Below are 18,603 nucleotides of genomic sequence, written 5' to 3' on the forward strand. Positions count from 1 at the left end.
ATATCAACTTTAAAGCTCAGTTTCTGTAGGTCTTTGAAAGGTTTTGTTTTTTTCGGTGCACTGTGAAAAATCCAGCCAAGGCATGCAGGCCTTTATCTATGGTGTGTGTGTGTGTGTGTGTGTGTGTGCGTGCGTGCGTGTGTGTGTGTTTATTGATATGTTCTTTTTTATATAATGAAACATTTAGTAAAATCAATTTTTCTTCTCTCACTCTTCCTCGCTCTACCCTTTCCTCCTCTCCTTTTCAATCTTCCTCCACCTCTTCCTTCCATCTCTGACCTCCATTAACACCCCCTGCCTCCTCCCCTCATACTCACCTCTGCTCTCTATTTTCCATCCCACCCCTATAGCCTCCTCATGTCCTCACCTCTGCCCTCCCTCCCTTGACCTGTACCCCCTCCAGCACTTGCTCCTCCTCTTCATCAAGTAACCCCATCTGTAATCTCCTGCATCCTCGACTCTCTACCCTCCCGCCAGAGTCTGTGCATCTGTCATCCATCCTCTCGGTCCTTTCTCGGTCACTTGCTACCCCTCCATCTTCCATCTTCCTACCTTCTTCCCTTTCCCTCCCTCCCTCCCTCCCCCTCTCTCTCTCTCTCTCTCTCTCTCTCTCTCTCTCTCTCTCTCTCTCTCTCTCTCTCTCTCTCTCTCTCTCTCTCTCTCTCTCTCTCTCTCTCTCTCTCCTTCATTTCGACCTCAAATCTCTATTATTCATGTTTGACTCTGCAGATGTGCAGCTGGGGGTCCACTCACAATACACAGAAAGGAGCTTACACACATACACACACACACACACACACACACACACACACACACACACACAATCTACTTTCTGACACAACGCTTTATCCTGTCTTTTTTCCAAGAATGTCAAGGTTAATGCCAGTTATATTTCAAGGTATAACTCTCACCGTCTTGAGTGTATTTGTGTGGTAAAAGTGTTCACCTCACATTGTTAGTGAGAGGTTTCGAAACCCCAGCCCTGTCAGTGTTAACTCATAGTGTTACAAAGGACTATGTACACATGGACATATATAGCATATACTTTTTTTAAACTACACATTCAACAGTACCTCTCATAATTTCCTCTGTTCCACTATGTTAAATGCAGTTTTTAATACTAAACTCACGAGTTAGCTGAAATAGATTAGTTAATCTTCTTTTCTCTATCACTCCTTTCTTTTTATTTCTCTTACTCCCACCCTTAATAATGATGATAAATCAAAATAAACTGTAATTGTTGCACACTTGGTTGGTTTGCCAGCATAACTGTTAGAATCACAAGGTGAATTTAAAAGATGCACTTTTGTCATCGTGATGGAGCGGCAGCCATGTTGAAACTGTCTGAATAATGTATGGAAGCCTAACTAGTTTCCCTGAAGGAGCCAAGCATGGAAGAATCCATTTTACATGCAGACAGATCAGTAATCTTCCCTCTGTGTGATGATGGTTTCTAAATCTGCTCTCTGGCATCCCATATTTTAATAAAAATCATTCTCAGAATTTCTCACTTTCACACTGGAATGTATCCTAGTGTTTTGATGTGTATTTTAATCTATGGACGGTTACTGTAAATGCACAATAATAGTACTAAAGTTGAAGCAACGCTGAATAAATACAAATGTGAATGATTGTGTTATCTTTGAATTACATTCAGACATGCACTACTACTATGTATTGGGGAGATTAGATGTACATACTGTACAACAGGTCTGGTTTTACACTGGTTAACATATAGGCTGAGGTCATTATTTTACCTCTATATTCAAGTAGTAAAGGAGGGATTTCACTTTCAGCCTCTTTTAACGGTGAGGCTAAACAAAGGTCAGTTTCTCACCGAAGAGTATCAAAGCCCCTAGACCTAGACTATTTTAATGAGTTTGCTGACATCTACAGGTTAAAAACCATGTAAGACTTCCGGTAAGATGGCGACTTGAATAGCAGCACAACTTTCTGCCTCTCGCAAGTTGGCTAAAATAAATCCTCTAAAACACTAAACTCGACGCAAAAAAGGAGAAATGAGAAGAGGAGGTAATTCGAATAAAGGTAGCCGTACAATCCAAAAGGGTAACGCACCAGATACACAGGGAGCGAAGAAATAGTCGGAGCAAGGTAATAGCAAACACGAGGTTGAAGAAGCTACAATGGCGGCAGACACAGCTGAGACATTGCGTGCCGGATTAGCAGCTATCGCTAAAGAGATAAAAGAATTCAAACAAGAGCTACGAGGTGACTTTGCCAGACTCAAAGATGAGGTGAAAAGGGAAGTGAAGGAAGAGATTGCTTGCTTCTGAGAAGAGATGACACAGAAGTTTGCAGAGAGCAACGGCGAAATACAGGCGCAGAAAACGCACATGAGTGAAGCCCAGAAGCGCATAGCCGAGCTAGAGGAATGGCAGGCGGACTCGACAGAACTACTGATGGACATGTCAACCCAAACGCGCCAGATGCAAGAAAAAATAATGGACCTGGAAGGGAGGTCAAGGAGGAACAATATTCGAATCTTTGGTGTGCCAGAGGAAACGGAGGGACGCTCCATTACCCAGTACGTGGAACAACTCTTGAATACTCAATTTGACTTAGAAGAAGGGACCAATCTCCAGATACAAAGAGCTCACAGAGCCCTCGCTCAGAAACCCCCTCCGACAGCTCCCCCCAGGTCAATAGTGGTGAACTTTCAACAGTTTGATATAAAAGAAATGATTCTCAAGAAAGCATGGAAAAAGAATAAGATAGAGATAGGGGACAAACGTATTTACTTTGATCACGATTACGCAGCTGAAGTGGTCCGGAAAAGAAAATCATATTTGGGCATTAAGAAAGTGCTCAAGGGTAAAGGAATTCGTTTCCAGACACCCCTCGCCAAAATAAGGATCAACTGGAACAACGGAACGAAGACATACGACAATGCCAGGGAAGCTGCGATGGACATGAAGACGAGAGGCTGCGACATCGAGATACCAGACGATGACACGGCAACCACGACCACAGAGCAGGTGGAGGCGACTGGGATGCGAGCAGGGTGGCAACGAGTCCAAGGCGCGAAAGGAAGACGTGAAGCTGCACAACGAGCGAAAGAGAAGCTCCAGGCCTATCGGAGAAAGTAGGATTGGTATCGTTCTGACTGAGTTGAGCTCCATTACAAAAGGCTTTTTCATCACATGCCACGGAGAGAGGTAGGCTATATGGTTGCCAAACGTTGGACATGCCTAGACAAGGCTGTAGGCCTATCCCATGTGATGGGCAAAATGTCAAGTCTAGAGTGGGGCCCTTTCTGAAAAGGATTTCCCCTTCACCTACCAACAGGGACTCGGGGTGGTTAGGCCCCTTTAGTTGGAAGTTATTTTTGTTGTTGATTAATGTGTTTTATATTTGTAGTTTTTTTGTCTGGAGCTCTGTGGGAATATATGGGAAAAGAGTATCAAGATGTCTAGATGGTTCACACTACTAAAATAATGTCGCTGAATGTAAATGGTCTAAATATGTTAAAGAAGAGGGAAAAGGTTATGATTAAGCTAAAAAAGGAGGCTGTACAAATCATATTCCTCCAAGAGACCCATTTAACACAGATAGAGCATGGGAAACTTAAGAAATATGGGTACAGACATTCATATTATAGCTCCTACAAGGAAGGGCGCAGGAGAGGTGTTGCAATTTTAATATCAAACAAAACTCAATTCGATTATGATAGGGAGATTGGAGACAAGGAGGGGAGATATATTATAGTGAAGGGGAGGTTAGAGAACAAACCAGTGACATTGGTAAATATATACGCCCCTCCTGAAAGTGATAAAAGATTTTTTAAATCTTTGTTTGATGAGATAGCAAACGAGTCAGAGAGGGTCTTAATTTGTGGGGGAGATTTGAATGTCGTTTTGAATCACAAAATGGATACGACCAGTATCAAAAGGACTAAAACACAGGTCACTCGATTTGTAAATATATCACTGGAAGAGATGGGGATGGATGATGTGTGGAGACAATTACACCCTCAGGAAAAAGACTATACACATTACTCAGCTGTACATAAAGTTAATTCAAGGATAGACTATTTCCTTATGAGCAAAGACGATATTTACAGAGTAAAGGAGTGTGGGATTGGAGGGGCGGATATCTCAGATCACAATCCAGGATATTTAGAAATTAATTTGAATTGTAGAAAGCGCAATACGGTTTGGAGGTTTAATGTGGGTCTACTGAATAGTGAGCAGAGTAAGATTATGTTAAAGACGGATATTCGGACATATCTAGAAGAAAACAGCAATGGGGAAGTAGACCCAACAATATTTTGGGATGCCATGAAGGCGGTCATCAGGGGAAAGTTAATAGCACATTCAGCATTGATCAAAAAGGCAAGATCAATTATATCCAGAAAGAATACGGACAGGTTAAGAGAAATGGAGAGGGAATACCAGACTGCGGGAAACCCCGTGGTGTTGGAGCAAATCAAATCGGCTAAGTCAGACATTAATAAAGAACTGTTAGATCAGCGGTCGGGAACCTATGGCTCGCGAGCCATATATGGCTCTTCCGGTGACGGCATATGGCTCCCAGACAATTTTGAGTTGAAAAAAATTTTTTTTTCAAAAAAATCAGTTTGGAACTGATTTTAAAATACTTGTGATATTTCTTAATAATACTGTGTCATTTTAAAGTAAACAGAAATTAGTTTTGAAGATAAATTTCACGGGTCACGGGTCACCCGTGGGTCGGGTCGGGAACCAATGGCTCACGAGCATGTCCGGGTCATTGTAAAGGTGAAGAAATCAATTTTATCAGATAGCCAACTAGTTTATCCGCTTCAACCCTTGTAACGGAAAAGATGACGAAAAGAAAAAAGACGATGATTACCGTGCATTCCAGGCTGCGTGGACAGAGGAATTTGCATTTGTGGAGAGAGCAGGATCTGCGGTATGTCTAATATGCAATGATAAAATTGCATCGATGAAACGGTCAAATATAAAGCGGCACTTCGATACGCACCATGCTTCATTTGCATCGAAATATCCAGCGGGGGACAGCAGGAAAAGGGCATGCGAGGAGCTACAGCGGAGAGTGCAGACGAGTCAGCAGCAACTACGTGTGTGGACCAAGCAAGGTGACGGGAATTCCGCTAGCTTTGCGGGGGCTTTGGCAATAGTAAGGAATGGAAAGTCATTCACAGATGGCGAGTATGCCAAAACATTCATGCTTGATGTGGCCAATGAACTGTTTGATGACTTCCCAAATAAAGACAAGATAATCAAACGAATAAAAGACATGCCCCTGTCAGCAAGAACTGTGCACGATCGTAGCATCATGATGGCAAATCAAGTCGAGGAAACACAAATTAAGGACATAAACGCCGGGACATACTTTTCTCTCGCGTTAGATGAGTCAACAGACGTTAGCCATCTATCTCAGTGCAGTATCATTGCCAGGTATGCTGCAGGTGACACACTGCGTGAGGAAAGCTTGGCTGTTTTGCCAATGAAAGGGACAACAAGAGGAGAGGATTTATTCATGTCTTTCATGGAGTTTGCTAAAGAAAAAAAACTACCGATGGATAAACTTATTTCTGTCTGTACTGATGGTGCACCCTGTATGTTGGGGAAGAACAAAGGATTTGTAGCGCTTCTCCGTGAACATGAAAAGAGAGCCATCCTAAGTTTTCATTGCATCCTGCACCAGGAGGCGCTTTGCGCTCAGACATGTGGCCAGGAGCTTGGCGAGGTGATGTCTCTGGTCATTCGAGTGGTCAACTTTATTGTTGCCCGAGCTTTAAATGATCGCCAGTTTAAAGCTCTGTTAGAAGAAGTTGGGAATCATTATCCCGGTCTGCTTTTACACAGCAACGTGCGTTGGTTGTCAAGGGGGAAGGTGCTCAGCCGTTTTGCAGCTTGCCTGAGTGAAATCCGGACTTTTCTTGAAATGAAAGGCGTCAAGCATCCTGAGCTAGACAACACTGACTGGCTCCTGCAGTTTCACTATCTCGTGGACATAACTGGCCATCTGAACCAGCTCAATGTGAAAATGCAAGGTATTGGAAATACAATCTCATCCCTTCAACAAGCAGTGTTTGCATTTGAAAGCAAGCTGGAAGTCTTTCTCAGGGACATTGAAACAGGTCGTCTTCTGCACTTTGAAAGACTGCAACAATTTAGAGATGCATGCTTAGCAAGTGACTCCACTCAACATCTGGATCTCCAGCAGCTAGCTGGCTTTACGTTCAATCTCCTGCAGTCATTCAAAGCACGTTTTGGAGAATTTCGTGCGCGCACTGGTCTTTTCAAGTTCATCACTCATCCACATGAGTGTGCAGTGGACAAAATCGACCTGACATGCATCCCCGGGGTCTCTATCGGAGACTTTGAGCTGGAAGTTGCTGACCTGAAGGCATCAGACATGTGGATGAGTAAGTTCAAGTCACTTAATGGAGAGTTGGAAAGTCTTGCGCGACAGCGAGCAGAGCTGGCGAGGGAACACAAGTGGACAGAAATTAAAAATCTTCAACCTGAAGACCAGCTGATTCTTAAAACTTGGAACGAGCTTCCTGTGACATACCACACAATGCAGCGTGTGAGTATTGCCGTATTGACCATGTTTGGCTCTACATATGCATGTGAACAGTCTTTCTCGCATATGAGGAACATTAAGACCAACCTACGCTCACGTTTAACTGATGGAAGCCTCAACGCCTGCATGAAGCTCAACCTCACCACGTATGAACCAGACTACAAGGCCATCAGCAAAACCATGCAGCACCAGAAGTCGCATTAAAAGTAAGACATATTTAATGTATTATACGTTAAAAATACTATATGGCTCTCAATGAAATATATTTAGAAATATTTGGCTTTTATGGCTCTCCCAGTCAAAAAGGTTCCCGACCCCTGTGTTAGATGAAGTTGAGAAAAAAAGCTTGTTTCTCAAACAAAGATATTATGAAACAGGCCCGCGCGCAACTAAACTGTTGGCAAAACGTATTCGCAAACAGCAAGCAGTTGGCCATGTACATAAGATCAGAGACCCCCATTCAAATGAGTTAACGAATATACCAGAAAGCATAGAGGACATATTTTTGGGATATTATAAAGAGTTATATTCACAACCCACACCTGCACCCGAAGCGGAAATTAATACCTTTTTGAGTTCATTAGATTTACCCTCAATTGGACGGCTCCAAAATTACAAATTAACAGCTGACATCAAGATGGAAGAGGTGATAGATGCAATAAAATCTTTGAAAAACAATAGAAGCCCGGGCAGCGATGGATACCCTGCAGAACGGTATAAAGTGTTTAGGAAGAGCTGGCACCGATACTTCTGAGATCCTTCATTTGGACACTTCACAATAATAAGATACCACCATCATGGTCAGAGGCAATAATCACAGTCATTCCAAAACCGGGAAAGGATAAAGAATATTGTGGGAACTACAGACCTATTTCATTATTAAATGTAGATTATAAAATATATACGACAATTATCTCCAAAAGGTTAAACTCATTCATAGGTGATTTGATAGATGAAGATCAAACAGGATTCATGAGAGAAAGAAAAACGCATGATAATATCAGAAGGACATTGCATATTGTTGATCAAGCGAGTAAGAGAAAACAAGCTACACTATTAGTAAGTTTAGATGCAGAAAAAGCATTCGATCGGGTGTCTTGGAATTTTTTGTATGCAGTATTGGAACGACTAGGGTTCAGCAATAAGTCAATACAGTGCATTAAAACATTATATCAACAACCTAATGCTCGGATTAAAATAAACGGGAGTTTAATGAACAAGTTCAGTTTGCAGAGGTCGACAAGACAAGGATGCTGTTTGTCTCCGACACTGTTCGCGTTATTCATTGAGCCTTTAGCGGAGGCCATTCGCCAAAATGAAGGAATTAATGGAGTGACAGTGAATGGCACTGTCCACAAGGTGGGGCTATTTGCTGATGATGTCATAGCCTATCTTGAGCAACCACATACATCACTCCCTCAACTAATGAAGCTACTAGAACTATATGGTCATTTATCTGGATATAAAATTAACATCTCAAAAACACAGGTGCTAGTTCTCAATTATACTCCAACCACAGAATTCAAGGGAAAATTTGACTTTAATTGGAATCTAAACAAAATCAAATATTTGGGAATTTACATTACCAAGGAACTTTCTAAATTACATAAAGCAAATTACGGCAAGATCAACGATGTGATGCAAAAGGATATTGATAGATGGTCCACTCTGCCACTTGACTTCAGCTCAAGAATTGAGACAGTTAGAATGAATATTCTACCAAGGCTTCTTTATCTATTCCAATCGTTGCCTGTAGAGGTGACTCAAGCTCAATTTGATAGGTGGGATAGGACAATATCTAGATTTATTTGGGGAGGAAAGAAGCCCAGAGTAAGGTATGAAACTCTCCAACTCTCAAAGGAAAAGGGAGGTATGGGTTTACCAAATCTAAAAGAATATTTCAAAGCTGCCCAGCTGAGATATGCTGTTGACTGGTGTAGGCAAGATTACATGGCCAAGTGGAAAGTCATGGAAAGGGAATATGGTGGGTACCCTATCCAGAATATTTTAGGGGATAAAGAAGTATACAAGAAAACAAAAACCCACATGGATTCAGTCACATTATTTACACTGGAGTTATGGTTTAAATTGATTAAAATCAACAAATTACAAGATGAGATACAGTTATTGAGATGGGTAGCATATGATAGAGACTTTACTCCAGCGAGGCATGACACAGTTTTTAAACTGTGGGTTAACTGGGGAATCACAGCATGGTGCACTCTAGCGGAAAAAGGGGAGATGGAGAGTTTTCAGGGTATGAAAGACAAGTTTGATTTGGAGAATCATGACTTCTTTAGATATTTACAATTAAGGGGTTATTACAACAAACGTATCAGGAGAGGACCCTCCATGGAGGTGAACAGTGTGATTCAAATTATAATCAACGCATATAAAGGGAGAAAATCTAGGACTATATCTGTACTATATCAAGCTCTCACAACTAATAAACACTCAACTACATATATAAAAGAAAAATGGGAATTAGAGTTTGGCACAGAAATTACAGAGGAGGACTGGCAGAATATGTGGAAAGTTCATCAATCCTCCACTAGTTCGCGGATATGGAGGGAATTCTCCTGGAAAAATCTGATACGTTTTTTTATTACACCAAAAATCAAAAATAGATACTCCAGCACCAAACTCATGCTGGAGGAAATGTGGAACAGATGATGTAGACCACTCGCATATATTTTGGAAATGTAATAAGCTAGCGATGTTTTGGGAGATGGTTCATGATGTAATACAAAAGGTACTTGGATATGACTTCCCCAAGAGCTATATGACCCTCTATTTCTGTAATTTTAAAAACGACGATATAGGGCCAAGTGATAGATGTTTGGTTAAGATACTGCTGATTGCGGCTAAGAAGGCAATCACAAGAAAATGGTGCCAGGTGGACGCCCCCACACAAGGACAATGGATGGAAATAGTGGAAGACATTCATACAATGGAAAAACTGACTCATCGATTGAGACTTACAGTACCTCGGATGGAAGACCAGTGGAAGAAATGGACATGGTTTAAGGAGCAAACACGCGACAACATAATTCATGACAACGCTTAAGACTGGAAAGTTAGACCCACAGGAAGCTCATGTAGTTCATTTTTTTGTGTGTTTTTTTGTTTGTTTGTTTTGAGTTGCCCTGTTGGGCTTGTGTGCAAGTAAATGTAGATAATTCAATGTTTACTTCTGAATACGGATGCCATGTTTGTATTGACCTAAAAACTTCAATAAAAACTAAAGTGATAAAAAAAAAAAAACCATGTAAAGGTTAGAAACTTTTTTTTTTCCCCCATTTTTTTTCTCCCCAATTGTACATAGCCACTTATCCCACTCTTACCCACATCCGGCTTCCCACCCGCAGACAGCCAACTGTGTCTGTAGGGACGCCCGAAGGTTAAAAACATATCAGGCTGGTCTCGGTACTCTGTGATGTAAGCATAGCAGGATAAACACAGCTGCAGCTAATGACATTAATAATGGCTCTGTTGGATGTAGATGTACCAAAGAATCAGCATTGACAGTACTGCTGACAATTGTTTGTGCTGTCTCTGTTTGTCTCTCGATGCTTTCAGTATAATATTTCCTATCCACATATCACAATACCTTTTGTTCATACCATACTGCATATAGCCTGTGTTTTGAAAAAAAATATTGTAGCTTTTAGACCTTGAGTATATGTAAGTTTTGATAGAATACAGAATTATACACATATACAAGAACATGTGAATGCTCATGATTAAACACACACACACACACACACACACACACACACACACACACACACACACACACACACACACAAGCCCGAAGAGTCATGTCAAATGCATGCCAGCTCTTTTTAATGACACCCTATCCTGACCCAAATGCAGGGCCACAAAGTGAATTCCACGTGGCCCTTACCGAAACAGGGGTCTGGATAGAAATTAGTTTTGGAATACTGACAGCCCGCTTCAGCTGCCTATGTGGGCTCAGAGTGGCCCCACACCGGGCTTGCCAAGTAGTCACAGTGTGTGTTGTACTTCACAATATAGCATCCATACAGAAGGAGGGAGCCCCTCTTGTCAGCCCATAACCCCCCGATGTTATGGACCCCGTCATCCTAGACCACCCTTCTGGCAAGGCTATGAGAGAGGCTATTTTTTAACTTATAAAAAATAAAAACCAAGAACAGGCCTTTTTTTTCCCATTAAAAAGTCTTTATTTAATCAATTATGTTTTGTTCTCCGGTTCCTAGGAACAAGAAAAATTTCATTTTAGTTTAATTGTTACCTGTGCCTGGAGATAAATTACATTACTGAAATACCTTCTTTTCATACTCTACTTTCTCCACCAAGCTTCACTTTTTTGATGCAATTTTTTTGTACTCGATCTCGAGTTCTAACATCCTCTGGTATAGACACCTCACGTTGTCTGCTCCAACCTAAAACAAATTATTCTATTGCTTTAACATTTAAGCATTGTCCCTTTGCAAGGCTCACTTGAAGAAAGATACAAAGGTCATTTTGACTACCCTGTTTAAATTAAGGTTAATTCTTTACCACTTGTGATCCTCTTGCTCAGAAGTGGAGGCCATAGGCTCAGGGGGAGGAAGGTTTCCCTTTTCCTGCAAAATTAACATAGCAATGGAAGCAATTGATTCGTTTTTTGGATAGAGAGTACTTGAAGCAGTTATTTGTCCCATGTGCAGACCAGCACTATTAGAAAGTAATTAAAGATAACTCAATTAGAGCCAAGTGTCCACACTCTTACCATCTGTGTTAAGATGGGCAAATTGAAAGCTGGATAAAATTGCTAAAAAAAAACTAAAGTGTACCCCCAAATCTCTCTCTGCGCATACAGACACTGTTTCTTAGTCATCTTGGGCCTCCACCTGAGAAAATAAAAATGTAAATGGTCTATTCAATCCATGATCAGTGACCACAGATGACATGCCAGTGTATTGCTCACTGTTACCTCTGTATGGGACAGTGTGGTGGCAGCAACCGCAATCTCTCCCCATCAACTGTAGAGAAAGTAAATATATTATAATATATTATATATATTCCCACAATAATTACTGTATTTTATGTAGCAAATTCAGGGGGGGGGGCAGTAGAAGGGAGAAAATGACATGTAAACGAAAAGGGAGAGGGAAATAAACAGAGCTGATGTGGATGGTTACTGAGCAGTTCCAGAACCAAGAGTGCATGTAGAAAAAAACAGCACCAGGCCAACCAGAACACTGGCATCAGGTGCAGAAGTGTGTGTAAGGGATTTCACAAGCCATAAGAAATGGCTACCCAGGGTGGTGATCACCAGCACAGCTCCTCTCTCCTTCAGAATGGAGGTGGAAGGCCAGGTGCTTAGATGCCATGTGAACCACCTATTACTAAGAAGAGAGTCAGACAGACGCCATCATTGAAGACCAGCAGCAAAACCCAGAGGCCAACTGGGACACTGATGACTATGGAGCTGAGCAGTCAACTCAGCCACCATATACAGAGCCTGAGCACCAGGTACAGTGACCACAAGCTGTCGGGGGGATGGTGGAAGTGAAGCTGAGCAGCTGCCTCAGCAGCCCGATACTGAGCCTGATGTTAGGGAGGAGGAAATAGGATACGAGGGCCCTCGCAGTTCCTGTAGGTAACCCCCCGAAAAACTTGATTTGTAGTTAGAGCGGCCAGAACTTGTTGGGGCACAATAGTCCCTATTCTGAGTCCACCAGAGCGGGGGCAGTCTACCCCCACTCTGAGTTAGCTGTTTTTATATTGTTCTTTCAGTGAATATGATGTTAATTGGTTAGACACATATTTACTCATCTGTGAGTGTTCGTGGGAGTTTATTTCAAAGTGATGGTTATGCTCAACGAGGGGTGGAGGGATGTTATATCTTGTAGTTAGTCCGCCGCCCACTGCGGGGGTGGGGAGCAGTAGAAGGGAGAAGGAAGAAAATGACAAGTAAAAAGGTAGAGGGAGATAAACAGAGTGGATGTGGATGGTTACTGAGCAGTCGTGTCGTTTCTGCTGTATATGTGGATATATAACACCCTACCAGTAAGAACACTTGTTTTACTGGTAGGGTGATTTCAAAAAAGGGGTATGATGTTTTTGGTACCCAACAACCCTAGACTTTCTATATTTTACATGTTACCAAAGATCATAAGAATTAAAGTGCATAAGAATCTCATACAGCCCCCTGGGAGACTCATTATCAGTGAAATAGGGTCCATAATAGAGCCAGCAACTAAATATGTTGATTTTCACATCAAGCCCCTCACCATGGCTCTACCTGCTTACATTCGTGACACCACACATGTTCTCACTAAATTGGATGAGATACATAGCGTTGACAAAGCATACTTGTTAACGATGGATGTTGAAGCACTCTATACAAATATTGACCATGAGGAGGGTCTGGAGGCTTTGAGGCAGGCCCTGGATAGAAGATCTGATGCCACAACTCCAACAGAATTCATTATGGATCTTACGGTTGTGGATTATTCATTGTGGATCATTGGATGGCATTTAAACCCACTCAGAAAGAGGATTAGGCGGTATGGTAGATACATTGATGATCTTTTTTTTTCTTTTCATTTTTCAGGCTCTGTAGAGCAACTGATCAATTTCCATCAGTTCCTTAACTCATCCACCCCAATATAAGGCTCAGTTAGGAGTACAGTCTGTCAGAGTTTAACTTTTTGGATCTCAAAATCTCAGTGGATGAGCAAGGCCTACTACATATTTGCATTTTTAGGAAAGCTACCATCTTACAGGCCGACAGCTTCCATCCTAGAAGTCTTATTTCTGATATCCCTTATGGCCAGTTCCAAAGACTATGCAGAACTTGCGAGTTTGATGCAGATTTTGACTCTCAAGCTAAGGACATGCACCAATGGTTTCAGCGCAGGGGCTATAAGGAAAATGACCTTGACAGAGCACTAGGGAAAGCTAAGCCTCTCGAGAAAAGGGAACTATGTTAAAAAAAAAAAACTAAAAAAAAACACCATCAACACACATCTAATAAGACTTTTTTTACAACACAGTTTAGTACTCTAGCTCTCAACATTAGACGAGTCATTAGTAAGAATTGGGGTATTCTCCACAGCGACCCCTCCTTATGTTCAGTGTTTTCAGAGCCCCTATGTCCTCCTTTAGGAGGGCACCCATTCTTAAGAACAAACTTATGAGGAGCTATCTCCCTCCCTCAAAACCCTTCTCCTGGCTCCCAAAACCTAAGGAGGACACGATCACTGGCCAGAAGATCAACAGCCAACAGGTGGCACTGCCCTATTGGCCTGCAATAAGCCAGTATGAGTGGCACCTGCGTACTGGTTGTAGGTGCACCTGTGCTGGGGACTATTTGACTGGGGGCTTTGCAGTCATTCCGGGTCGTTTAGTTTTGTATGTTTATCCTAGTTTGCGTTATTGCCTGCCCTGTTGGGCAGTGGTCTTTTGCTATGTTGTGTCACCTGAAGTCCGGTAAAAGACCTGTTACTTTACAAACTGCCTCTGCCTCTTCTCTGCAATTGGGTCCAAATACACTGCATTACAAAGGGTACATACAGATCAAATCAAATCAAATCAATTTTATTTGTATAGCCCAATATCACAAATTACAAATTTGCCTCAGTGGGCTTAACAGCAACACAACATCCTGTCCTTAGACCCTCTCATCGGATAAGCAACAACTCCCTAAAAAAACCCTTTAACAGGGAGAAAAAATAGGAAGAAACCTCAGGGAGAGCAACAGAGGAGGGATCTCTCTCCCAAGACGGACAGCGTGCAATGGATGTTGTGTTCACGCAATTTACATAATACAACATTGAAAGAGGATAACAGAATTATAATGGACATAACATTTATGAAGAACATGATGCACAGGATGCCAAGCAGTGTCCACATGCCAACGGAGCAGTCCAGGACCCAAGCCACACAACCAGCATCATCATGTAATAAAAGAAAAACTTATGTGAGGAGAGGAAGGGCAGGCAGCATTCAAATGGCGACCACCATCACCACGGAGACCTGGGAGGAGAACCGACTGCACATGCACGCAAGATGTGGCTCATGTAACCATTAGGATAATATTGCCTGTGAAAATTTGTTCATGGATGTATTCAGCCAGAAGATCGTCTACTGTAATGACTTTGCAAAGTGTAACACCACCTATATTGTTTAGAGATTGAGTGTGAGTATGGATGTTTCTACGTGGGCCACCCCAAACACAGACTTTGTGATAGACGTCTGGCAAAACACATGCATAACATAAGAACTGAAAACCCTAACTACCTAACACCGTATTGTAAAAAGGGAAGTCAATACCAATCTAAACTCCTTGAGCGTGATGGCCGTTGAGGTTATCCCAAAGAATATAAAGGGGGGATGAACTCAGGCATCTTCTTCATAAGGAGACCTGGTGGGTTATCAAATTAAAGGTCACCACATTTCCAGGCCATAATGAGGATGTGCACTTTCCCCTTTCCTATGGATTCAGTGTCACTGTTGCTACCTAGTATGAGACACACACACACACACGTCTTTTGTCTGTGTGTTTATGAATGCATTTGTCTTTGGTGTGAGTGCGCACATATGAATATCTCTATGTGAGCTTACCAGTGCCTTGTACAGTCTTTTGCAATTACACACACACAAAGAATTGTGTGTGTGTGTGTGTGTGTGTGTGTGTGTGTGTGTGTGTGTGTGTGTGTGTGTGTGTGTGTATATATATATATATATATATATATATATATATATATACACTCACCGGCCACTTTATTAGGCACACCTGTCCAACTGCTCGTTAACGCAAATTTCTAATCAGCCAATCACATGGCAGCAACTCAATGCATTTAGGCATGTAGACATGGTCAAGACGATCTGCTGCAGTTCAAACCGAGCATCAGAATGGGGAAGAAAGGTGATTTAAGTGACTTTGAACGTGGCATGGTTGTTGGTGCCAGACGGGCTGGTCTGAGTATTTCCGAAACTGCTGATCTACTGGGATTTTCACGCACAGCCATCTCTAGGGTTTACAGAGAATGGTCCGAAAAAGAGAAAATATCCAGTGAGCGGCAGTTCTGTGGGCGAAAATGCCTTGTTGATGCCAGAGATCAGAGGAGAATGGCCAGACTGGTTCGAGCTGATAGAAAGGCAACAGTAACTCAAATAACCACTCATTACAACCGAGGTACGCAGAAGAGGATCTCTGAACGCACAACACGTCGAACCTTGAGGCAGATGGGCTACAGCAGCAGAAGACCACACCGGGTGCCACTCCTGTCAGCTAAGAACAGGAAACTGAGGCTACAATTCACACAGGTTCACCAAAATTGGACAATAGAAGATTGGAAAAACGTTGCCTGGTCTGATGAGTCTTGATTTCTGCTGCGACATTCGGGTGGTAGGGTCAGAATTTGGCGTCAACAACATGAAAGCATGGATCCATCCTGCCTTGTATCAACGGTTCAGGCTGGTGGTGGTGGTGTAATGGTGTGGGGGATATTTTCTTGGCACACTTTGGGCCCCTTAGTACCAATTGAGCATCGTGTCAACGCCACAGCCTACCTGAGTATTGTTGCTGACCATGTCCATCCCTTTATGACCACAGTCTTCCCATCTTCTGATGGCTACTTCCAGCAGGATAACGCGCCATGTCATGAAGCTCGAATCATCTCAGACTGGTTTCTTGAACATGACAACGAGTTCACTGTACTCAAATGGCCTCCACAGTCACCAGATCTCAATCTAATAGAGCACCTTTGGGATGTGGTGGACCGGGAGGTTCGCATCATGGATGTGCAGCCGACAAATCTGCAGCAACTGCGTGATGCTATCATGTCAATATGGACCAAACTCTCTGAGGAATGTTTCCAGTACCTTGTTGAATCTATGCCACGAAGGATTAAGGCAGTTCTGAAGGCAAAAGGGGGTCCAACCTGGTACTAGCAAGGTGTACCTAATAAAGTGGCCAGTGAGTGTATATCCTTAGTGTAGCAATTTTTTTTCTTGTATTTCCTATTGCTCCTCGTTATGTCTTTATGCATGCTCAATAATCCAGGTAAGGAAATCACAGAAAGTTGAATAAGTCCATCTGGATACGTTTATTGAGGGAAACATTTCCTCACTCATCTAAGTGACCTCTTCAGTCTAAACTGACTGCATGTATCCCCACCCTTATAAAGAATACAGTGACATAATGATAGAAAACAAGTTTCATATTTCAATATTTATATTCACCTTGAATAGTTTAGATCATATCGCTCTGGCCGCACTCAGTTTGTCCAACTTAAAAATTTGAGATCACGGTCCTTTCCTGTTACTACCGGTGTTCCCCAGCTTTCTGTATTGGGCCCCCTCCTATTTATTATTTACCTATTACCTCTTGGCCACATTTTCAGGAAATCTGGCATTCAATTTCATTGCTACACGGATGACACCCAGCTTTATCTATCCACCAAGCCTACCTCCACTCTTCTGCTCACTTCTCTTTCTGACTGCTTACTAGAAATTAAATCCTGGTTTTCACTTCCTCAAACTTAATTGTGATAAAACCAAAGTCCTCCTAGTAGGTACTAAACCTACTTTGGCTAAACCTGATAGTTTTTCTCTGACTATTGACAATTCTATAGTTTCTCCATTGCTTCAGGTTGAGTGTGGATGTCACCTTGGACAGCACATTATCTTTTGAAGCTTACATCAACAATGTTACTCAGTCTGCATACTTCCACCTATGCAATATTAATCATCTTCACCCGTCACTTACACCTAACAGCACCGTCATACTCATTCACACCCTGGTTACATTCTTTATTGACTACTACAATTCTATCCTCTTTGGCCTTCCCCTCAAGTGTCTTCATAAACTTCAATTGGTCCAGAATTCAGCTGCCCGTATCATTGCCAGAACTCCTTCCATAGATCATATCACTCCTATTCTTCAGCAACTCCACTGGCTCCTTGTTAAATACCGTATTAACTTCAAGATCCTGCTTCACACCTTTAAGGTCCTTAATAACCTAGCTCCTTCATATCTTTCCCGAACTCCATATCCGCACGCCCTCCCGCACTCTCAGATCCTCTTCTGCTCTCCAACTCACTACACCATTGGCCCGCTTGACTACCATGAGGTCTAGAGCCTTCGGTCGTTCTGTCCCCGTTTATGGAACTCTCTCCCACAAGACACTCACAACATTGACTCTCTTTCAACCTTCAAATCCCATCTCAAAACATACCTTTTCAAACTGGCATATTCAGTATGATCCACGCTTCATTGAGTTTTGTGCAGATGGTTTTATAGGTATCTGTTGTATTAACTTTTTATTGACTACCCTGCTTTGTCTACAGTGCTGCTTGTTTTTAACTGTGTTCTGTAAGGTGTCCTTGAGTGCTCTGAAAAGCGCCCACAAATAAAATGTATTATTATTATTATTAAATGCAAATTGCCGTGAGCATTAACTAGAGTTTCAATAGCAATGTAGTAGACATCCACATCTGTGGTACATAGTACATCTGTCGCCATCTTACAATAGTACGATTGCAACTATTCCCCAATCCTCTGAGAATAGCATACATAGCCTTTGTAACTCTAGTTAATGCTCACGGCAATTTGCATATGAAACCGATCGTTGGTTTCGGTCGTTATGCCACTGCTTTGTTTATAACAGACGTAAAGGCACATTTACATCGGGCAGTTTGAGGCCACAGGACAACCGTATGATCCTTCTCTTAAAGCCAACTCTGTTATGACCTGTTACCTTTTCACAAATGCAACAGATTGTGAGTAAAAGAAAGTTGCTTACTCTGGTGCAGAGCGCCAAGCTGCAAGGCCCAAATTGTTACTTCGCCTGTCTCTTATCTCCTATTAAAATTTCACAGGGAATACATACAACGCTTTCAGCAGTGTATATTAGTGAGATATCACTAAGCCATATGGGCGTCTGCGAGTCTCCAAGGGCTTAATGAACACTTTGCCTTTTCCAATCCTTTATCGCCCCCCTCCATTCTGAACACCCAAGGCTTTTCTGTTAGGATTTGTAAATGCATGTTGGCCATGCCTTCAGTGAT

At 42.2% G+C, this 18,603-nt stretch overlaps 1 protein-coding gene across 1 annotated transcript in view; it reads left to right on the top strand.

Moving 5' to 3' along the window:
* Window positions 1-18,603, top strand: part of slc25a48 (solute carrier family 25 member 48) — a 47,692-nt gene that overhangs the window by 22,158 nt on the left and 6,931 nt on the right. The window lies entirely within an intron of this gene.

Source organism: Lampris incognitus, chromosome 1 (assembly GCF_029633865.1).
Source record: "Lampris incognitus isolate fLamInc1 chromosome 1, fLamInc1.hap2, whole genome shotgun sequence".
In the NCBI taxonomy this organism is placed as follows: Eukaryota; Metazoa; Chordata; class Actinopteri; order Lampriformes; family Lampridae; genus Lampris; species Lampris incognitus.